This window comes from Acanthochromis polyacanthus, chromosome 18 (genome assembly GCF_021347895.1).
Source record: "Acanthochromis polyacanthus isolate Apoly-LR-REF ecotype Palm Island chromosome 18, KAUST_Apoly_ChrSc, whole genome shotgun sequence".
Lineage (NCBI taxonomy): Eukaryota > Metazoa > Chordata > Actinopteri > Pomacentridae > Acanthochromis > Acanthochromis polyacanthus.
The window spans coordinates 34315357-34339628 of NC_067130.1; the positions used below are offsets into that span (position 1 = coordinate 34315357).

At 42.5% G+C, this 24272-nt stretch overlaps 1 protein-coding gene and 1 long non-coding RNA gene across 6 annotated transcripts in view; both read left to right on the forward strand.

Moving 5' to 3' along the window:
- The window catches only part of LOC110946179 (septin-5-like), a 200908-nt gene that overhangs the window by 126961 nt on the left and 49675 nt on the right, over positions 1-24272 (forward strand). The window contains exon 1 of one of the 4 annotated variants that reach the window (XM_051938407.1): positions 12865-12963. The exons of the other annotated variants lie outside the window; for them this stretch is intronic. The gene's annotated coding sequence lies outside the window, so the exon portion shown is untranslated. Of the gene's footprint in view, positions 1-12864; positions 12964-24272 lie in introns of those variants that run through there. 4 annotated transcript variants of the gene reach the window in all.
- On the forward strand, positions 4519-6517 carry LOC127530826 (uncharacterized). Of its 2 annotated transcripts, XR_007937497.1 has the most exons (5): positions 4519-5009; positions 5258-5383; positions 5522-5584; positions 5746-5814; positions 6218-6517. It is a non-coding gene; the product is annotated as an uncharacterized LOC127530826 (long non-coding RNA). The 2 variants fall into 2 exon arrangements; XR_007937496.1 differs by having other exon boundaries at positions 4528-5383; positions 6218-6515.

Genomic DNA, 24272 nt, shown 5'->3' on the forward strand with positions numbered 1-24272 from the left:
TTCCTGAAGATGGACCATTTGAGAACCACTGCACCATCCACAGGCTGTATCGGTCAACTAACACTCAAAATCATCATTGATGCAGAGGTCCTGAGCAGAACCAGCAGACCATAACCAACATTATGTTTCATGATGAAACTCACTGGAAATTCCCCCAAAGCTTGTACAGCAAATTAATATGGTTTGTCCTGATACAAGGATAAGTAATAAAGAAGAAAAATATGTATACACACACACACACACACACACACACACACACACACACACACACACACACACACACACACACACATGTTTGTACTTCTATCTTAGTGAGGACATCCATAGGTGTAATGCATTTCCTAGAGCCTTACCCTAACCTTAACCATCACAACTGATTGCCTAACCCTAATCCTTACCCTAACCCTAACCAAACCTCAATTCATACCTGTTCTCTAAAAACAAGTCTTCACCCTCAAACATGGCTGTTTCAAAGTGAGGACCGGCCAGAATGTCCTCACTTTGTAAAAATGTCCTCACTTTGATAGTTAAATGCAGAAAATGGTCCTCACCATGTAGCAAGTACAAGAACACACACACACACACACACACACACACACACACACACACACACACACACACACACACACACACATATATATATATGCTTAGAAGAGTTATGCTTAGAAGAGTAAAGAGGAAAAGAAACCCATATTAGAGGAAAAGTGGGGCACGCAGAGTTCAAAAATCTGAAAATTTCCAGTATTATTTACAGGTGATATATATACAGGAAAAGACCTTGAGCTGCTGCTGTTAAACAGTCTGACAGCAGCAGGTATGAATGACCTGTGGTAGTGCTCCCTCCTTGATGGTGGCGGCAGTAGTTAGTTAACTAGTTAGTTAGTTAGTCAGTCAGTCAGTCTGCTACTGAAGGAGCTGCTCAAAGCTGCTCAAAGCTCCTTCAGTGTGGTGGAGGGGGTGAGAGGCGTTGTGAATAACATTAGCTAACTTAGCATTAACTTAAGACAGACTTATGTCGCCTAGCTAGCTTGGACTTCACTTACCTCTCTCATTCCTCGCTGCTTTATCCCTGCTGCGGGCGAATAACTTTCTGATATCCATCTAGGAGTTACAGTTTGAGTCAAATCAAAATCAAAAAAATATATTTAACAAGTTGTCGGCTAACGTTACCGACCTCAGGCAGTGATTCTCATCGCCCCTCTCTCTCTCTCTCTCTCTCTCTCTCTCTCTCTCTCTCTCTCCACTTCAGTTGATCAGCTGAAGTCGCTACCCGTGAATAAATTACCATATTAATTAGCCATGTGCACATTGTTTGAGTGGAGTGAATACAGTAGCAATGAATTACCATTTTAAGTAGTATGTGCGCTGTAGTCTATGCTGTGAAGACTTAAAACTCCGAACTCTTTATTTTTTTATTGGTGAAATTTTTACTGGGGCACTGCAGATCAATACTGGGGCACGTGCCCCAGTGAAATCTGTCTGGCAACGTGGCTGGGCTGATCCAAGAAGAACAGAGTCCCTGAGTTTGCTTTCTGGTGGAGGATTCCAGTTTGGGACTTTTAGCCATGTTTATTACCAATTGATCACAAAGCTCAGAGTCTTTTGGATCCAATCAGACGGTTTCTACAATGAGCATGAGAATAAATTCACCACTAAAGTCCTGCTCACAAAAGTACGTCAGATTTCTGTTTACAAAATGTCAAGATTCAAAAAGTTCCCACGAGATAATCTCATATCATCCACTTGACACAGTTCTGAAAAAAATGTAAATGTGTGTTTTATAGCTTTCTGTTTATATTCTTCTAATTATTTTTCTGGGTATAATTATTTATATCAGGGTTTTGTTTTGACCTGTCAGAGTAAAGTTTTCTAAAATGCATGTTGCTGCTGTTTGTCTTTGCTGCTGCTTTAGTCCCTTTGTCTTTGTGTTCTCAGGTGTTTTATCTGCTGTTATATTGGCAGCAGCACTTTATCAGGTGATTCAAGCCACAGTGCAGTCTGACCTAATTCAGATTCAGATTAACTTTATTGTCTTATCAGGAAATGTGTCTTGGACAAAGTGCCACATCAGATCACTGCCGTTTGAACAGCCACACAATCAATTCTTACATCTGTATCAGCTGTCATCATTCATGCAATCAGCAAACAAACAACTTGCAGCAGTGACATCATCCGTGTCGCCAGCAGAGCAGCGCCAATGGAGTGGTACGGAAATATAATACAATCTGAAAAGAAGTACTGCTACTCTGTCTTTATTCAGCAGACTGGAAAGGTATTCCAGCTATCATTCCTTTGTGATGCCTGACCTGTATAGTTGATGTGAGAGCAGAGTGAAACCTCACTGACTTGTGATTTTCACACATAATAGACTTCAATGTGTGACCTTAAACTGCAGTAACCCAGGGAAGTGTGATTTTCAAATAATGATCTGTTTGATACATGCAGGTAATTTTAAGCTCTGAATGTGTTCCCCTTCATGGTGACTGATGTTTGGGTTCACTGTCAATGATTAAAAGAAAAACTTCAAAGAAAATGACCCACACTGGATTAATTCCATCCCAAACCACCACATTTTTTAAATTATTTTTGCTATCTATGCTTTTTGTGAAAAGTTTATTTTTAAATACTACCAGTCAAAAGTTCTCATTTAATGGTTTTTCTTTAATTTAATGAGTACTTAAATTGTAGATTCTCACTGAAGGCATCAAACTGAATGAACATCTGGAATTATGGAGGAAATAACAAAGAGTGAAATCAGTCAGAACATGTTTGATATTTTAGATTCTTTGCTTTGAGTCCTGCTCAGTTCCACTCCACAGGTGTTCCTTGTCAGGGTTCATCTGTGGAACTTCTTCCTTCTTAATGGGGTTGGACCATCAGAAGTCAGGTTGGTCCACAGCTGACAGCTCTATTGGACAACTGTTACAATCCATATTATAGCAAGAACCAATCAGCTAAGAGAACCAACAGTCCATCATTACTTTCAGAACTGAAGGTCAGTCAGTCCAGAAAACTGGAAAACTTTGAATGTATCTCCAAGTTCAGTCATAAAAAACATCCAGTGCTATGACCAACCTGTCTGCACGAGGACCATCCAGGAAAGGAAGCCCAAGAGACTCCTCTGCTGCTGAGGGCAGCAGAGGTCTACAGCCACTATCTGGTGGACAGCTTGGAGGAATCAGGCTGCTCCCATGGCTTCAGCACTGCAGCATCAACTACTGAGACAGCATGGTCCCCCATCCTCTGCTGTGTGTAGCCGGTCTTTATAGCAGCAGGTGGAATCAGCTGCAGGTGTGAGGCTCTCATAGCTGCACCTAATCCAGTAATCAGCAGCTGCAGAGAGCCCCACAGACCGGCGACACTCCGGCAGGGGAACGTATGGCCAGAAGGGGGCGGTGCTGGGCTAGGCCTATGACACAGTGATTGTTCCTAGGACTCCATGACATAGACACTAAACTGTTCACACAAGGATGCATCCCATAATACAGATGATCAAAGTTGGTGACAGAAAAAAGAGATTTAGTGTTTAGACTGTAACACCTGATTGGATTTAAACTGATCTGGTGTCAGGTTCTACCAGAACTCAGATGTTCCTCCTCCTAAATGTCCTGGTTCTATCTGCTGGACTGATGAAGTTCTGAAAAAGTCCATTAAAGTGATAAATGTGGACCCTCCTCTATGGACTTCAAGGACCTGGAACTCTGGAAATATTCACAGGATGAAACTCTGCATGTGTAGCAGACAGAGGTGGGTAGTAATGAGTTACATTTACTCCGTTACATTTACTTAAGTAACTTTTTGAAAAAAATGTACTTCTGAGAGTAGTTTTACTCTGCCATACGTTTTACTTTTACTTCTTGAGTAGATTTGTGAAGAAGAAACGCTGCTCTCACTCCGTTACACTGGACTACACTCCACTGTTACTTTTTATTTACCACATTAGATCTGCTGTATTTTGCCTTCAGTGGTCTACCACATGACTGTGTTTGACCAATCAGACGCAGCAACAATTGTTACACGGCAGTGGGGACGGGTTTCATTGTTTGTTTAGATATTTATTTTTGCATGTGTTGCATGTTTTTGTAGTTTGAATTGTGGGTGTTTTCAGTTGTATTGCATGTCTTGATTATTTGTGTTTTGAGTTTTTCTATGATTTTTGAGTGTCCCACTGCCCGTGAACGCCTCTGACGAGGCAATAGATTGCACCTGTCAGGTTCTCCCTTCCTCCCTACAGGAGCCAATGGGTGGCAAGGATAGAGGCTTCAAGGCCGGCGGAGAGAACTATATAGGAGCCTGTGGAGGACAACAGGAGTGTCCGGCGGGGAGCGTCCGGGAAGGGGTCGGAAAGGACAGCGCGTCTGGAACGAGAGGGCGGCTGGAATGAGAGAGCGTCCGGCGGAGAGCGCGTCCGGAGAGGACGGGAAGGACAGTGCGCCTGGTATGAGAGGGTGCCTGGAACGAGAGGTGTCTTGAAGGAGACCCGGAATGGTGTGCAGAGCCGGCCCACGGCATAGGCGGCCTAGACCGTTGCCTAGGGCGCCATCTGGTGAGGGGGCGCCAAATGGCAGTCTCCCTCTCAGTCTTTCTTTCCTTTTTTTTTTAAATTTTTTTTTATTCACTTTCTTAATGCACCATTATGTTTACTCTCAGTCTCTCAACCTATAAATAACTACAAATTTTGTGAAACTTAAAATAAAACTCGTTTTCACTAATCATGACTCACAACTCTCGCGAGTTGTGAGTCACGCATGCATCCTTTTCCATCTGATCTGCGGCGCCGCCGCCGGGGCGGCGCCCCGCGCTACTACAGCATGCTGTTGAGTTTACAAGGTGAGTGAGTGGGGGATGGGCAGCGCATCCCATCAGTTTATTGATGAGATGGTCGTCGTCGTAGCGCTGTCATTTTTGTAAACATAAAACTTTTATCATGAAAAGGCTGTCCAAGCCTTCGGGTGCTGCTTTCAGAAAGCGAAGAAGAGAAGAGGAGGAGAAACGGGCTCAAAGTCGAGGTATATATTCTTTGGATAATGACATAATTCGACCTTTCATCTGGATGTCAATTTACGATTGTGCTAACGCTAGCTAAGTCAAATGCTACTTATTATGTGCTATAACCTACCTCTATTTGTTGAAACATCATACATTCTTGCCTGTGCCAGTTTATTTAATAGAGCAGACGTTTTACCTCGTTGGTTTAGTCACTTTTGTGCATAATCCACAAATTCATGTAATGTGCAAGCATGTTTCTTTTGATCAGATGCTCTGAGAAAATATCTACAGCCACGACAGGGGCCAACTGTAGAAGCTGCTGCAGAAGAGGCAGCAAGCTCGGTCTCACAGTTACCTTCTCCTGTGGCTGTTAGTGACAGTGACAGTGAACATTGTAAGTTGAAAGGATTACTAATGTTTATGTAATAGTTTTGTTGGAGTGGTATGAGATACTCCACTGTCTATGACTTATATATGTTATTATGTTGGCTCACCAAAAAGTCAATAATCTATTATTTGGTGTTTTACACAGCATCTCAAGCATTAAGCAGAAGCACAGCAGTGATTGAGACACAACTTCAAAATGTTGATGCTGGTGAGCATTACAATAGCAAAGTAGTAGCAATGTAATTATACGTCTTATATAAGATTTGAATCAAATCCATCCACTTTATGTTTTGTATTATATAATTTTCACAAAAACAATTGAGGAAAAAAAGTAATTCTTAAAGATCTATATGTTTTTGCTTTGTACAGGAGCAGTCAGTGAAGCACCAAGCAGCAGCACTGTAATTCTTCAGACACCACCTCAAACGGTTGAACCAGGTGAGTATTATACATTTTGTATTATATATAGGAATATACATTCATTCTATTTTATATATATATATATATATATATATATAAACTCGTGAGAAAAGCATACACAATTACTTAAACAATCAATACATCATGTTATGGTCATTTGTTGGCAAATAAAAGAAAGAGTAAAAAAAAAAAATCTTGGTGTTCTTCAAAAATATGGTACAATTTAGTGTTTTAGTTTGTTGCTCACTGTGTGCATTATCTTTATTTAATGCCAGAATGCAAATTATGCATACTTATCATACTTTGAAAAACAAATATATTTTCTGCATTTTATAGAAATATTTGAATCACAGTAAAAAAATAAATAAATAAAATTTATTTGTCCTGTCATTGACATCTTGTGTATTTTAATCTCTTACAGAAGGACCCAGCACCAGCAGTCTCAATACAATCCGCCAGCCTACAGGCGCTCCATCAACATCAACAGATGTATGTGAGCCCATCTCAGCAGCCCCCATTGATCCCGCTGATTGGCCACCCAACTTGTCTGATTCAGAGAGGACTGAATTGGTTAGTCGAGGACCACCTGTAATAAGGTCAGACTTCTCGTTCCCCAAAAAACAGGATGGAAGAAGTTGCCATCACCGCCATTTCTTCAGACTGTTGACCAATGGGGAAAAAATCAAAAGGTCATGGCTCATGTATTCAAAAAAGATGTTTGTGACGTAGAAGCAACAGACAGCTCGTTTTTCTCAGGTCTGGGAGGGGCTGCTAGTTGAGCAGCAGAAACAGGAAAAGCACAAACAAACGGGGACAAAAAAAAAACACTTTGGGGGTGTTTTTGAAGAGGAAATAACAGTATGACATGGTTAAAACCTACAAAAAGTGGATTTTGCATGATATAGCTCCTATTGTTATGATTATGTTAACAAATTAAAGCAGGTCTTTAGTGTAGACACCTCTGCTGAATCTCTGCGCAGAGATTTATGGGAAAGTGTATTGGATTCGAAGGGGGGGGGGGCGCCGTATTACTATTTTGCCTAGGGTGCCTGTGAACCTAGGGCCGGCCCTGATGGTGTGAGTGAACAATGTGAGCTTGGAAGGAAACTTGGAAGGGGTGGACAAGTGGACGGAGCATGAGTTTGAAGACGGAGGCAGTGGGTGACGCTGAGATGAAACCGAGAGGAGACCAGAACGTTACGACGCGACATACTCGCAGTGGCAGGGCGGTTAGCTCTGCCTCGGGTGTGAGTATCCCTTTGGGGCTTTCCTGTAACGTTCTGGTGTGGCTATATCCCCTGGAGAGGGTTGATGTTAAGAGGCTTCCATACTGGCAGTGGGTCTGTGTCTTGCAGGTGGTTTCCCCTGGACACGAGCCAGGCTGAGGAAGAAGAGGGCTGAACCCTGGGACTGCTGAACCGTGTGCTCCGTACCCTACCACCCCTGGAACGACCTTAAAGGGTGGATTTTAATGAGGATTTTAGCTTTTAGCAGTTTTTAATGAGACCCTGAGGTCGTGTTGGACTGTTTCCCCTGCTGGCTGCAGGCTCGAGGAGTGTAACGTAGGAGTTTAACCTGTATTGTATGAGAAGAAATTCATCTTGTAATTAAATGATTGTTTGCCACCAGCATCTGGTTTTCTCGCCCTCTATATAATACTGTTGCTGACAAGGTGCTCCACCCGATCGTTAAGAACCTAGTGCAAAACCTTAACAATATTAATAATCCGGTCATTCTCCCTTCTAAATCCAAAAGGAAACCCACTCGGCGGGTGCCACAATCACGTTACTCCGTTTCACCAGACGTCATCCTGCGGTCACATTTCAACCCGGTCTCACAAGGATTCGTGAAACTATCACGTAAATTACTCTATGGTTACGTGCGCACCAACACGATTTCTCATATTTTACGTGTTGCTCACAACGAAATTCAAACCAATGTATTTCAAGCGGAGGACTTTTCATGCCACTCAGAACGTATTTCAAACTAATATTTTCAATGTAAAAGCGTTGCGAATCCAACGCTATATTTTGCATTACATCGTCCCATACATATAATGTGATGCCTTTATTTTTGCTGCAGGATTTGGGTATTTGAGATTAAAAAACGTTAGTGTTTGTTTGTTTGCAAACTGGTTTGATTTTGTTTTCATATCTGAATCTTAATCACACCTGAATAGAACGTTTAATTAATCAAATATTCCTCGTGTGTCATGTTTCTCCTCGGTCAGATTTAAGCGAGTTACGTAGGGCATTTTGAATCGGTATATTATATTTTTAATGTAAAAGCATTGCGAATCCAACGCTATATTTTGCATTCGCAGGGGCCGGCAATTAGATGTGGCTTCGGGCCAAAATTTGTGTAAACATTATTTGGCGGTTTGACCGACGGGCCGGTGCGCTGGTATTTATTAAATAATTTTGATGAGTGGGTATCCGATGCCTGTATAGCTCAGCACGTTAAGCAGGTGACTCATGTACAAGAGCTGGTCTTGGACGCGGGTTCGATTCCGGTCTGCTTTATTATAATATTTTGGAAGTTTTTCATACACAAATGCAGATTTCTAAACAGACTGCTGTAAAACTTTTAACATGATTGAAGATATCAAACTCATGGACAACTCCTAACCCATTGGACATTCATGCGGACAGACTCCTGTTTCAATTTAAAAAAAACAAAAAAAAACAAAACGTGCAGCACTTCGGCACCTTTCTTCTTCGGTGGTGTCTGTGTAAAACAATGTCCAACATGCAAACAGCACACCTGGCGCCATGAAGCACAAAATGCAGGTGTAAATCAATGGGGTGCTGAACATAGTAATATTCATAGCGGAAATAATAGATAATAATAATAATGATAGGTAATAGAATATTCTGATATTAAGCTCGACTGTAGACAGGTATTTTGCAAACACTGTAAACACACACACACACATATATGTTAGAGAAGCAGATAATGGCAGTAAAGTCAATTAATTTAATAATTTGAAGAGACAATATATGATTACGCTATATACACATATATAAACAAAATACTGACTAATGAACACATATTTCTATATAAAACTATATATATATATATATATATATATATATATATATAAAATATAATTTTCTGACATATCTTTTTTAATATATATGTATGAATTATATTGATAGTCTATATGTGATTTATATAATAATTTTCTCTGATATATAACTTCTGTCTATTGTTTTATATAAAAATATGTGTTAACGTGCTGAGCTATACAGGCATCGGATACCCACTCGTCAAAATTATTTAATAAATACCAGCGCACCGGCCCGTCAGTCAAACGGCCGAATAATGTTTACACAAATTTTGGCCCGAAGCCACATCTAATTGCCGGCCCCTGCGAATGCAAAATATAGCGTTGGATTCGCAATGCTTTTACATTAAAAATATAATATACCGATTCAAAATGCCCTACGTAACTCGCTTAAATCTGACCGAGGAGAAACATGACACACGAGGAATATTTGATTAATTAAACGTTCTATTCAGGTGTGATTAAGACTCAGATATGAAAACAAAATCAAACCAGTTTGCAAACAAACAAACACTAACGTTTTTTAATCTCAAATACCCAAATCCTGCAGCAAAAATAAAGGCATCACATTATATGTATGGGACGATGTAATGCAAAATATAGCGTTGGATTCGCAACGCTTTTACATTGAAAATATTCGTTTGAAATACGTTCTGAGTGGCATGAAAAGTCCTCCGCTTGAAATACATTGGTTTGAATTTCGTTGTGAGCAACACGTAAAATATGAGAAATCGTGTTGGTGCGCACGTAACCATAGAGTAATTTACGTGATAGTTTCACGAATCCTTGTGAGACCGGGTTGCACATTAGCAGCACAAAGTCTTCACACGTAGCAGACAGGGAATGAAAAAACTGAGGCATTTTCGAGAAGTTTGATCTTGCTTCAGAGGTCATCAGCTGTTCAGCCACCAGAAGAACTTTATCTTCATCACTAGCTGGAATCTGAGATGAATCTTCACGGTTCTAGTCAGAAGCTTGGATACACTGTGTAGAGACCAAACTAGTACCAAGGACTAGATCATATTCATCACCAACAACTTTACAGCATCCACAACGTCTAGAACTGCTCTGAATACGTTTAAATAAAACCCCAACATGAAGAAGCAGCATGGACATGAAGCTAACCAGGAGCTGAACAGAACAAAACATGGAACCAAACCGTCAGTAAATATTACAAAGAACTGAAACTACATCACTGATTATACCATCGAAACTGTTAAAATAAAGATACAGACTGAGGAGGAGACAGATGAACTGAACATAAGACATGAGGAACAGGTTGAACAGGATTAATGTGTGATTAGTTTCAGTTTATTTAAAGCCTTAAAGTTTCTATGAAATCACATGATCAGAGGAACACACACACACACACACACACACACACAACCAGTCAAAGGTTTGGTCACACCTTCTCATTCAGTGCTTTTCATTTATCTCTTTTATTTCCTCCATTGCAGATTAATACTTTTACTACTACTATTTTAATGGAATATCTCCATAGGGGTACAGAGGAACATTTCCAGCAACCATCACTCCTGTGTTCTTTTTATTTTGTTGCTGAAATTCTCTTTTATTACATGAAGAAGTCAGCAGATACACAGTTTCTTACAAATTTACAATGCAAATTGTTCTTCAATTTTGTAAACAGACAGACATAGGCAATGAGCAAATAAAAAAATAGAACACACACATACACACCAGGAAAAGGAAAAGCAGAGCAAAAATAAAACCCTGTGCAGAAGAGAACCAGGGGTATTACGGCTGATGTTTTGTCATTTAAAGTCTGATCTAGATCCAACCATTCCAACATTTACCAAACATATCTGTTTTGAGTCTCAGAGCAAATGTTAGTTTCTCCATTCCATAAACATCATGCTCCACATTGAACCAGTCTTCTGCAGAGGGTGGGTCCTGACAAACATTTTCTTGTAATTGCTGTATGTGCTGGCAACCAGCAGAATTCTAGACACGTATATCTTAGGGAAACCAGTGAGTTGTGCTGGGATCTTACCCAAGTACAAGACCTGAAAACAAAGAGCAGCTATGATTCTTCAAACCTTCTCCATGCTATCTCTGATCATCCTCTAGAAGCTGTGAATTTAAGGACACCCCCAAAACACATGAAAGTGGTTTAGCCCACATTTCTCCTGTGTTCTAATGCTACATGGTGTTAGCTAATGGTGTTGAAAGGCTCACTGATGATTAATTATGTTAGAACATGGATAAAAGTCGAAGTTTAATGGAAAACCTGGAATGATCTGGATGATCCCAAACTTCTGAACAGTAGTGTATATGTGTTGGTAGCTGCTGGGCTGAAATGTTTTCAGACAAAGACAAGATGGGCGAGGTTTCTCTGAAATCATGTGATCACATTCTTACCTTCACTGCCAGCCAAAAGTCTGTCCACACTTTCTGATTCAGTGGTTTTATTTTCATTATTTTCTACAACGAAGATTAATACTGATGACATCAGAACTATAAAAGAACACACACACACACACACACACACACACACACACACACACACACGAAGGTAACTCCATTTTTCTTAATTTTCAGAAAATGTATTTTTTGTTCATTTAAGATAATAATAATAATAATTTATTTTTCTCTATTTTGTCATGTATTTTCTACTGAGTCAAATCCACTCAGCTTCAGTTTAACTGATATTATCTCAAGTAAACAATAAAAAAAGAGGTTTCTGAAAATTTCAAAAAGTGGAGTTATCTGCTTTTGCGAATGAACTCTTCATATCTATCTATATGCATGGAGGTCCTCCATACAACCTCCTGTAGAACACACCTGGATTACATATACTGTACAGACACACAATCACACTCACATTCACACCTACGGACAATTTAGAGTAACCAATTAACCTCAGCATGTTTTTGGACTGTGGGAGGAAGCCGGAGTACCCGGAGAAAACCCACGCATGCACAGGGAGAACATGCAAACTCCATGCAGAAAGATCCCAGGCCGGGATTTGAACCGGGATCTTCTAGCTGCAAGGCCAAAGTGCTAACCACTACTACACTGTGCAGCCCTGATCAGTTTCAGTTCAGTTTATTTAAAGCCTTAAAGTTTCTATGAAATCACATGATCAGAGTAACTCACACACACACACACACACACACACACATACAGGTGTGCTGATTTCTCAGAAATCATGTGACCACATCTTTACCTATAAAAAGGTGATTCTCCTCGTCAGCTCCTCAGATCGTCTGAAGCAGCAGCTCAGGTAAGATCCTTTAATGACATTACTCTGACAGATGATCCTCTAAAGTTAAACTCTTCATAATGATGGAACTTAAACTTCCTCTCATCAGAACTTTCCTGCTGCTTTTTCTGCTGCTGATCATTTCCTGAATCCTCCTCTGGTTCTTCACTCGCTGTTCTTCTTTCTTTGGGAGTCATTTTAGAACCTTGGTAGAGTTTCTTTTTGTGTTCTTTTATTCTGGTGTGTTTGTTTTCTGCACCTGGAGCCGCCGTGGATAGCTCTGCTGACGTCTGTTTAGTTCCTGTGGTGCTGTTTGGTTGATCAGGTTCAGACGTTTGGTGTTTTCTCTGTTTTCTGTCGTTCCTGCTTAAAGGTGCTTTAGCTCCGTTTGCTCTGCTTTCCTTTAGTCACTCAGGGAATCCTGTCTGGGTTTGGAGCTTTCTTTGCAGTCCTTTCTCTACACAGGAAATACTTTGTTCTGTAAAAACATTTTGGTGGAATTCTGGATTTCTGATCATAAAAGATAAAAACAGAAAAGAGACTCCAGCATTCTGGAAGTTTCACTTTCTGCCTTTTTGCTTTACAAGAATCTGATAGCTTGGGTTCAAATATGAACCTTTCACTGCATGTTCCAAGCTTCTGCTCCATCTTCTGGGTTACCATGGCAACAAGACCGTTCTGGTCTCTGATTGGCTGTAAATACCTGATATATTGATCATAAACACACGTGTGAGTCGTCAGAAACAAACATCATCCAGTTTAGTTGGACTGATGTCATTTTGTGAGTGAAACTAAAACAGTTCTTGATTTTCTTCCACCAGTGGATCTTCTGCAGAGGTTTTCCTGAACACTGACAACATCTGCATCACCTGTCCAGGTAGGACTGACTGATCACACACCTGCAGTCTAAATGAACTCACATCAGAGTGATGAAAGTGCACAACTTCCCAGCAGGATGCAGGGTTAGTGCTGTTCCTGTCCTGAGTGCTGTCAGGTTCAAACAGAACTTCTTTGTTTACGTTGTTCTCCATCATTAGATGTGATGTGATGTGATGTGGGCGTTCCCATGATGGGTGTGTTGTGTGTTCTGTGTGTGTGAACAGCTGCATTCCTTCTGATCTGATCTCTCATCTATTCATTCCTTCAGAGCTCAGGAGTGATGCTTAAATCTTTCTTATTTATTCTCAGATCAGTACAGTTCTTAGGCACAAACTTGTAAGTCAGGACAAAACTAGCAACACATCTAAATAAACAAATCTCAACAAGAGGAATCAACTCCATCGCAGATCTTCAAGAATCTTTACTGTCATTGTGTTTCCACACAGCGAAATTACAATTTGTGACTCCCACATGTAGATAAAAACAAAAAATGACACACTATATACAAATAAAATGTAAAAAACTCTTCAAAAATCTAAATATGTAAACAGAGTTAGTGCACATGAGCAGCAGGATGAGTGTAAAGTCCAGAGCAGACTCAGTTCTTTATCACTGAGTCTGTCGTGTTCAGGAGAAATGGATTGAAACTGTTTTTCAGTCTAGAGGTCAGAGTTTTTATGTTTCTGTACCGTTTCTCTGAGGAAAGCGGAACAAACAGTCCATTCCCTGGGTGGGTGGACCCGGCCCGTCCATGAGTCCAGCTCTGAAGAGGACTTCCCACAATCCCCTGTGCTGTTTTCACCACCCAGGATCAGTTCTTTCTGTCCTGAGCTGTGCAGCCCCGTACCACAGTGATGCACCAAGACAGAGGAAGCTTTCTGTTGTGGTTCTGTAGAGGTTTACCAGGAGCTGAGGGGAGAGGCCAGAACGTTTCAGCTTCCTGAGGAACAAGAGTCTTTGTTGATTCTTCTTCACCAGGTGAGCTGTGTTCAGGGACCAGGTCAGATGTAAGGTGGACGCCCAGGAAGTGTATGTTGTCAACACGCTCCACCGCTTCATCTTTGATGAGGAGAGGAGATGCTCTGTCCTCCTGGACCTCCTGTAGTCCTCCTGGACCTCTTGTAGTCCTCCTGGACCTCCTGTAGTCCTCCTGGACCTCCTGTAGTCCTCCTGGACCTCCTGTAGTCCTCCTGGACCTCCTGTAGTCCTCCTGGACCTCCTGTAATTCACCATGACCTCCTTGGTCTTGTTGGTGTTCAGAACAAGGTTGTTATCTGAACACCACTGAATAAGGTGCTGGATCTCCTCTCTGTAGTGGACCTCATCATTGTCTGATATGAGACCCACTACGGTGATGTTGGCAAACTTTACCACTGTGTTTGTGGAGTGAATGGCAGTCCAGTCGCTGGCGAATGGTGTGAAGAGGGCTGGGCTGAATGCAACCCTGTGGTGTTCCTGTGTTAAGGACCAGTGTGGAGGATGTCCTGTCTCCCATTCTCACCATCTGAGGCCTGTTGGTGAGGAAGTCCCCGATCCAGTGACACAGCGATGTGGACAGTCCCAGGTTATGGAGCTTCAGTGTCAGTTTGTCCGGGCACACCGTGTTAAAAGATGAACTGAAGTCTACAAACAGCATCCTCACATAGGTGTTAGGAAGCTGTAGGTGGGTCAGGGCCTTTTGTCTGCTTCTTTAATGGTCTGCATTTCACTGCCAGATATTCCAAGTCAGGAGAACAGCAGGTTCTGATGATTGTTGTACCAGTATAATAGGCGTTGTGAACATACATAGCCAAACCTCTGCCTCTGCGTTTCTTCGACGCTGCAGTCCTGTCTGTCTGGGATGTTGTTGTCAATATTGTAAACAGTCACCACACAGCTGTCTTTTCAGAGATGATCCTCAGTTTCATCTCATCTATTCTTCTGGTGAGCTACCTGGTGTTTGTGAGGATGAGACTGGGAAGAGCCGCTCTGTGTGGGTTAGCTTGTAGCCTAGCTCGCAGGCCGCCCCTCTTACCCCTCTTTTGTTTATGGTGTCTCCTCCGTCTCTTTGGCTTCAGAGGGGTGATGGTGGAAACCTTGGCGGTCCGCTGAATCTCTGATGGAATAAAATCCAGCTTTGGAAATGTTCAGTGGTGTGCATTTTCTCCTATCTCTAACAGCTCAGCCCTGCTGTACACTATTGCTGCTACAGGTAACTGTACAAACAAAACAAAGACACGAAAATACATAAAAAGCCAGGAACTCCAAGCTGCTGCGTGCACACACCACCATCTTACTAAGATTCTTCAGACATTTTCACTAAGACAGCTTCGCCTGAAGTATAAAGTGGACATTCAGAGTTACAGTTTGGTGCTTAAATAGTTTTTTATGCAATAGAGGTATTACAGACAACAGCTCTGAACACTGAGGGAGAAAGAAAAGAAGGAACAAACAGCCTGATGATGAAAACACAGCTCATTATCCTCCATCAGACTCTGAAACTGCTCTAAACTCCACAGTGCTCAGCTGTAATGTTGGAGTCATTCAGCTGAAAGAGGTTCTAAAGGAGAACAGTGATCCAGGAAGCCTGCAGGATGGGTTCTTTAGTTTTATTCTGTCTGAATCAGTCATCAGGACTCTGCAGGATGAAGGTGGAAACACTCAGTATGACTGATTGTTCCACTCATGATGCATCTGCAGCAGATAGAACCCCATGTGGACGTTTAACGAGGTCAACTCTCATCCCTCATTCACTGTCAGACCATTCTGCAGGACAGCATGTTCTGCTGCAGATCATCTTCATTCTGCTGAAGAGGAAAACACTCTGTCCTGTTAGGGTTTCTATAAACCAGAACCATCATCTTAGGTGGAGCTGAGAACAAGATGAAGTTTCAGTGTGGTTGGATGTTTTGGTGGAACGTTTGCAGGGAGACAGGAACTGTCATTAAAGTGTAAAATCCAGGGGAACAACTAGCAGAGCTGCTTCATGATCCAAACTTCAGAACTTTACATTTCATTGTGCTGGTTGTTGTTTGTTGTAGTGAAGGGATGAAGGGGAACAAAGCTGCTTTAAATATCAGATAATGACAGGATTACAGCTGTGATCTGCATCTGGTGGGGCAGATAAACTTCTATACAGTCTGTGGTCTGTGTTTCTGGAGAAGAATAAATCCACCATCAGTCTGCTGTGAAGAAGCCTTTTCCATGAACCTCACTACTGATGAGAAGAACACCTGTAACCATGGCAACGCTGCACAGCTAACATGACCACAGGTGTAGTCTCCAAATACAAAGAACATGTAAAATCTGATTAAGTGACTAAAGTTTGCTGAAACTAGAGAGACTTCCAGATGTTCACATGATGCAGGTCTACTCAACACGCCTTTGATCCGTGTTGGACTCTGAACATCTGTCACTGGGGTTCCTACTTCCTGTATTTCCTCACACTTCACTGACCAACCTCACAGTTCCACTGAAGTCCACCAAATAATGACCAGGATGAAGTTCAGCTCCTCTTTAAACTCTGGATCTTCATCTCCAGGTTTTTGCCGTCAGTTAAACATCAGCATCACTGGATTCCTCCAAAGACGGACCAACTGGAAGAGACTACAAGTGAATCTCAGCATCCTCTCTGCTCAGAGATGCTTGTTCCAGCCTCCTTCACTGCTCTTTAAAACACCATCAGGACCAGAGTTTAACCAAGTCCTGCTGCCTCCTCTGGACGTTACATGACTGATCTGATCACAGACAGTTTGAACAGAAACCAATCAAATGTCCAGCAGAGTTTAATGTGTGTTACTGATGAAGGTGTGCTTTGGTTTGTGAGTGAATCCCTGCAGATCTAACTGTGTTCCATCAGCCTCAGCTGGATTCTGCTCATGCTAATGAGCTAATGCTACGTTTAGCCTTGCTGAGCTGCTGGCAGACCTCAAACCTGAACTGTTAAACTGCTTCTCCACTGAGTGCTGTCAGAGACAATCTTTGTGTCCATGACATCATATTGGAGGATTCTGACCTCATGTGAATTCATTCTGTTCACATCAAACTGAGCTGAATTTCACAGCTTACATTTAGTAAATGATGTCAAATACTGACCACAGAGGAGTTGGACTTTAACACTCAGTATTTGTCTCTTTTACATCTGATTGCTATTTACAGACTTCTACACCTCAGACCAGTGGAGCTGTTTAAGGTGAATTATTTCTGTTTTAATGTCATTCAGAGACTGAAGAGCAGCCACCAAGAACATCATCATCTTCACAGTGAGGATCCCTGAGCATCAGATCACAGCATGGCAACGTGAGTAACAGCCCTCTGATGAATACAGCTGAAGTACAGTCCAGCTGTTCTCATGTCCAGATGTTTCTGCTGTCAGGGTTAGAACCAGGATGGAACAGTGGAACTCATCCATGTTAACCAGCAGCAGCTTCATCTGAAGTCCTGATTTTAGAACGTGGTCTGACCACAAACACAGGAGTTAAAAACAACCACTGAGCTGACAATTCAGAGATTTCATGTCAAACCGTCCTCAGAGAAGTGAGAAAATACCAAGTCTTTATTTTTACTGACTCTGTGCACAGCCTCCATCTGGGAACAAACAACCACAGAAATGTTCTGTTTTCAGTCATGGGCCCAATCTGCAGCCAAGATTTTTACACAAAGTTCTTATATTTGTCATGAGGTGCTTTTGGAAATAAAGTCTCTAAATAAGTGTGAAAAATGTCTAAATCCAGCGACAAAGTCTCTGAAATGGCAACACTGCTCACAGGAGCTACAGAGAAATCATTCAGATGAATTTAACTTGATTGTAAACTGACTGTAAATGGTCTGACAGCAGTAGAACAGAAACCAACCAGTGATGTCTCTGTGGCTGCATCCATCTTTAGATCCAGTCTGTAGCTGAAAACAAAGCAGTCTGCAAGAAGGGACTGGAGGACACTGATACATATATATATATATATATATATATATGTGTGTACTTTAACACGTTAATTTGGTTTAATTTAAAATTAAATCCAGGCTTTAAATCATCAAAATTACTTTTTCTATATGTCCCATTTTAAATTTTTTAAAATAATTGTTTCTGTCAAATACTGCTGTTTGACAAAAGTACGATTACTGTGATTAATGAATTACAAAGCCCAGTGTATTTATCGTCCTTTTTCCAAGGGAAGCAAGTTTGTTTACAGGTCACGTTCACACTGTTCATTTCTCTACCGGCTCACAACCCTGTCTTGCTCGTTCCACTTAGCAGTGTCTTAATAACTCGAGCGCCTCCTGGTGGCACAAAAGCAGTGCTGCATTTACTAAAAACCACTGCAAACTAACAGTATTTTCATTACATTTCAGTAAATTATGCTAGCATGTGACAAACAAAACAAAAACATTTTCAATTTAGCTTTTTCCTACACTCTCCCCTCAAAAATGTAATGTCGACCTGACATTCTACAAAATCACAATCCATAAGCACTTAATTTTCAACAGTTCACATCTGGTGCAAATGCATCACACGTAAGCAGGATATTACTATGTAGGAGTCAGTTTATAAGTCCATAAAGATGCAAAATTGGTAATAGTCCATAGTAAAGCATGTATCTCCCGTTCATGCAATACATCTGCAGAAGAGGTCTTTGTGCACGATAACCATCAACCACTCCATCCAAATAGTACACTGAAAACCATTTTATCTTCTGATTGTTTTCATAACAACACTAAATAGAAAATATTTAACTTTGTAAGGGCAATGAGCTCAATACAAACAACTCATTTACATTTAATTCCCTTATCTCTGAACAATAATGACTTCTAGTCATAAAATACTATTACTTATTCTCTTAAACGTGAAGTGCTAGGGTGGCCTAACCTATCATAAGTAAATATCACTCTCTGCTATCTCATTCTGAAAGGATACTTTTTATGAGGGGTGTGAACTGGACCCTCCTGGTCACTGGAACTGGGCTCAGATGACAGATCACCTTGGTCCTGGTCCGCCTCAGCTGGATCGGGTACCACTGTCTCATCGGCCTCTGGTGCCAACTGCTCTGGTGTGTCGTCACCTGTGTCTTGGTTCTCACCCTCCTGAGTGTCATTGTTGGGGTAGAATTCAGAGGTCTCAGCTCTCAGCAGACTGTGGCTTGGGTTTCTTTTAGCTTGCAGTCCAATTACAGAGCTCCAGCTATCTCCTTCCTCATCGGCTGTGCCATGTTGTGTGTCCATGTGCCTTTGTTTTTGAGTCACTTTTCTGTTTCTTGTTTCTTTCAAGGGAGGCTCTATGGTTTCCACAATGAAAAAGTCACATGGTAACAACAGATTTCTATGCATGATGCGAATGCGTCCTTTGCCTCTTTCCCGTTTGATTTCATACACTGGAATGTCTGGGTATTTCTTTTGAGTCACCACATACACTTTATCTTCCCAGAATGATCTTAGCTTTCCTGGCCCACCTTTCTCTGTCAAATTTCAGACAAGTACTCTAGATCCAGGAAGTAACTCAGCACTATGCACCCTTTTGTCATAGAGAGTTTTACCTCTCAGTCCTTCTTTGTTTGCTGCTTTAGAGGCCAATCTGTAAGCTTCAGTCATCTTGGCTCTCCACTTTTCAGCATATTCCTGGTGAGAGGAGCTCTGTTCTTTTGTTGTTAGGCCAAACATTGTCTGTCACGAACGGGACAGGTGTGAACCCATGCAGCAGACAGACAGGCAGGTGTTTTGAAGAAAACAAGGTTTAATTGATTAAACTAAAATAAACACGCAAAATGCAGAAGCACAGGAATAAACAGAAAAGGTAATGAAAACTAAACTAAAAGCGACGAACCAATCGGCCGTGGTGAGAATTAAATAAGAAAAAACAGAACCAAGGGCGGACCCGAGGGCCGAGGGAAAACTAAACATAAATCAAAACTAACTCACAAAAAGTCCAGCCTTCGGGAGACGGAGTCGGAGGGGGGCAGAGACTGAGAAGCAGACGGAGGATTGGGTGCAAACGGAGCAGAGGTAATTATAGATGAAGCAGACACAAACATCCGGTAAGTGGGAGACGCATAGCAGAGCATAGTCCGAACGGAACAGACAGAGTCCAAGCAGGATGACTGACAGAGGAGAGCGTTCAGAAACGGGGAGAGTAGTCCAATGCTGCAGCGCGGAGCAACGTCTCGAGTTCTGTTTTATACAGCGCTGATCAGTAATTACTGCCGGCTGCGTCCTCAGCGCAAACGCTCGTCGTGAAAGTAATTAATCAGTTTGCCGCAGCAAGAGGGCATGACAAAGTCGATGGGCAGTTTTGGACTACGACCAAACAACAGAAAGTAAGGCGCATATCCCGTTGCGTCACTGCGCGTGCAGTGGTAGGAATAAGATGATGCCCAGTCTGCCTTGGCTGCTTCAGGCAAATTTCTGAGCATTGCTAACAGTGTACGGTTGAATCGTTCCACCTGCCCATTGCCTTGGGGGTGGTAGGGCATTGTTCTGGACCCCTGCACACCACTGTACTCCTGTAGCTTTGGAAACAGTTTATTTTGAAACTCTTTGCCCTGGTCATGGTGGAGACGTGTTGGGAAACCAAATTTGAGTGCAAAGTCCCGAAATATCTTCTCTGCAGCAGTGTAAGCAACTTTGTTGTGGCAGGGATAAGCCTGGGCGAAGCGAGTGAAGTGGTCCATTACAACTAGGATATACTCATATCCTCCTTTGCTTCTCTCCAAGTGCAGGAAATCAATGGACACTAGTTCAAATGGATAGGTGGTAACAATGTTAGTCAGAGGTGCAGTTGTTGGCCTGTTGGGACGCTTATTTTTCAAACCGCTGCAAACTCTGGTGATGTAGTGCTCAACGTCTATGCATATGAGCCCAGTAAAAGCGCTCTCTTATCATGTTCATCACCCTCTCCACCCCTAAACGGGCCATGTTTTTGTGGAGCTCTTTGTACACTAACTTGTGAAACTTTTGGGGCAGGAGGAGCTGGTCATAGGATGCTGTATGTCTGTACAGCAGTCCGTCATCCCCTATGTACAGCTTGTGTTTCAGGCTGAAGAGAGCTGCCTACTGTTGAGCTGTTTTCCACCTTTTGGCCATTGTTTCGACACCACATAACGCAACACCTCACCAATCACAGCATCTTCCTCTTCTGCTCTCTTTAGCACAGTCTTTGGTATTTCAGCTATAGAGCTGACTTCTTGATTTGCTTCACTGATGAGGGTGGAAATGGTGACGGGGCAGTACCATGGCTCATTTTCTTGTGACTTGATGGTGACTGCTTCAGCCACACAGTGCATGACATCAGGATCCACATTTTGTGTGCAGTTGCTCATGTACTGTTCCATGTCTAAGGGCATACGTGAAAGGCCGTCTGCATCCCTATTGGCTTTCTCAGGGCTGTACTTAATCACAAACTGAAAGTCAGCCAGTTCTGCTACCCACCTCTGTGGGGTTGCATTTAACTTTGCAGTAGTAAGCACGTATGTAAGGGGATTATTGTCCGTGTAGACCGTGAATGGTGGAGAGTAATAAAGATCATCCTGAAATCTCTCACATATGGCCCACTTCAGGGCAAGGAACTCCAGCTTCCCTGAATGAAGATGGCAGTTCTTCTCTGGATTAGAGAGTGTCCTGGAGCCATAGGCAATCACTACTAGTTTGCCTTGTTGCCGTTCGTATAGCACCGCCCCAAGCCCCTCTTGAGAAGTATCACAGTGCAAAATGAAGGGCTCTTCAAAGTTTGGATAGCCTAGCACTGGGGGCTCTGAGAGAAAGCCAATGAGCTGACACAGTACTGCCTGATGGTCAGGGTGCCACTGGATTGTGTGGGATGAGGGCAGTTGGCCTACACTACTTCCTTTCTTTTTCACATGTCTTTGTGAATTTTGCTTTACTTTGTCTGTATGGTCGTTAGCAAGGAGGTCATAAAGAGGCTTCGCCATACGGGAGAAGTTTGGAATGTAACTGCGGTAGTATGAGATAAAGCCTAGCAGTTTTCGTAGCTCTCTGACAGTGGGAAGTTGCTGCTGTTTCAGGGCTTACACAGGAGCAATGTCCGCAGGATCCATGGTGTAGCCTTGTTTTGTGACTAGTTTGCCCAGAAAACGTACCTGCTGCTTGAATAACTCACATTTGCGGGAAGTCAGCTTCACGCCATGGCTCTTATAGCGGTGCAGAATGCTTCTCAGGTCACGCAAATGCTCTTCGAAAGTCTGTGAATGAACAAGGTTATCATCGAGGTAAGGCAGACAAATATCATCCCTCAACCCCCATAGGCATTCCTCCATAGACCTTTGGAATGCTGCTGGCGCTGACGACAAGCCAAAGGGAATTCTTACCCATTCAAAGAGGCCCCACGGCGTGATAAATGCAGTAAGTGGGCAGCTCGACTCTTCCAGGAAGCCCTGGTGATATGCCTTCCCTTTTTCGAGGACTGAAAACCAGGCACTTCTCTTCAGACTGTTCAGCATGTCCTGTATGCGGGGGATTGGGTGTCTGTCGGGTATTGACTTTTTATTCAGCTCTCTAAAATCACAGTGCAGACGTAGTCCTCCTTTTTTTCCACACACAGACTATCGGACTAGAGTATGGTGACTTAGATTTGGTTATCCAGCCCCTGTTCAACAAGTCTTCTAAGTATTCTTTCACTTCTTTATGAAGTGGTCTTGGGACTGAGATGTAAGTCTTCTTGACAGGAGTGGGATCATTCAGTCTTATTTTTAACTGCAACGAAGGGATTGTCCCTACATCATACTCATCATGGGAAAATGCTTGCCTCTCCTCCCTAAGCAGCTGCTTTACTTTTTCTTGTTGTGTGGGAGAGAGGTGCTCAAGTGGAACTGGGGGGTCCCCAATGTCCATCGGGTCATTAACAGCACGGTCTGTTCCGGTATTTTGTTCTACTTTGCTCATAACTTGGTCTGCGACCACCTGGTTTACAGTAGTATGCTCAGTGTCAGCAGAATAGATAGTCTTAACTCTCTGTGTTTGTCCCAAAATTGTCTTTGCTGACAGTTGGATATCATGAGTAGTACAGTTTGCGACAGGTAGCTTGAACATAGACCGACTTCCTTTCTGTAACTGTACAACTCCACTCTGCATCTGCAAACCTTCAGGTAGTTGTGTGTACTGACTTGGCTCAAACATTACATCTTGTGTGTCTGTCAGTGTGCCTGCTCTGACACAGCACTTCACTATCTTAGTTTGACCAGCAGGAATGGTGACTAACTCATTACACACTTTAACCATGCCTTCCTCCAGCCTATCCTCACTCTGCATCACTTTCAGAAAAATCTCGGTTTTCTTACAATCAAATGAGAAGGCTGCGCTGACTGCTTCACTGATGGCACAAGGAGATTTAATGCCCTTTTTAAGGACATGCTCTATCACATTAAACCCAATGATAGGTTGTTCAGCCACGCTATCTTCATTTGCCACTAACACAGGAATCAGGAGCTCTATCTTTTGGCCATTATCTGAAGGCAGCTTGAAGGTAACCTCCACCCACCCTGAGAATGGAATTGGTGTCTGGTTTACTGCCCTTCCATCCAAAATACTTGGACCCACCAGCTCAACCAGGTCTCTGACTGTAGAGTGTGGCATGTGTTCCTGTCTCCAATTGTCATTCATCAAGCAGACCTGTGACCCCGTGTCCCACAAAGCTTTTGTTTCCACATCATTGAGAGAGCAGGTTATTACATACTTTTTACCAATCAAATTCAACAACTGTGATCTGCAATTAGGGGACAGTAGACTTACACTGATGGTTTCTTTATCCCGGGGCACCTCTGCTTTAGCTGCTAGCCTTGCTTCCAACTTCTGAATACTGTCAGTGACCAGCTTGTACAGATCCTGCGAATTGGCTGGTGTGGGGGTAGTTGCGATAGTACTGGCAGCCATGTCCACCCATCCGGTCTTTATACCAGGTCTTTTCCCTGTCCGACACTCTCTGGACATGTGACCACTTGTCCGATATTTAAAACGGTGGTCGCACTGATCTCCGTTGTTGGTGGACTGACAGCTCTTACAGCCCCGTTTTCTGCTCATTCTTTGGGAGAAGGGGGCCCTAGGAGATTCACGTATGGCCTTCCTTATCTCCTCCATTTCCCCCTTGAGTTGTGTGACCATGTCCAGGAGTTCAGATTCAGTGCGAGAAGCTGTGTTTTGGGATTTAGTAGTTTTACTTTTTGCTGCAGGGGGAGGGCGTTCCTCACTGTCCACACTTCCCACTGTGGCTCCTTTGCCTGGCTGGGTTTCCACTCGAAGTTCTCGGACTTCAGGTTCTTTAAAGTGCTTCTTAAATTTTTGGTGTCTTTCCCACTCAAGACTGGCTGCTGCATTTGTTTTTGTTATCAG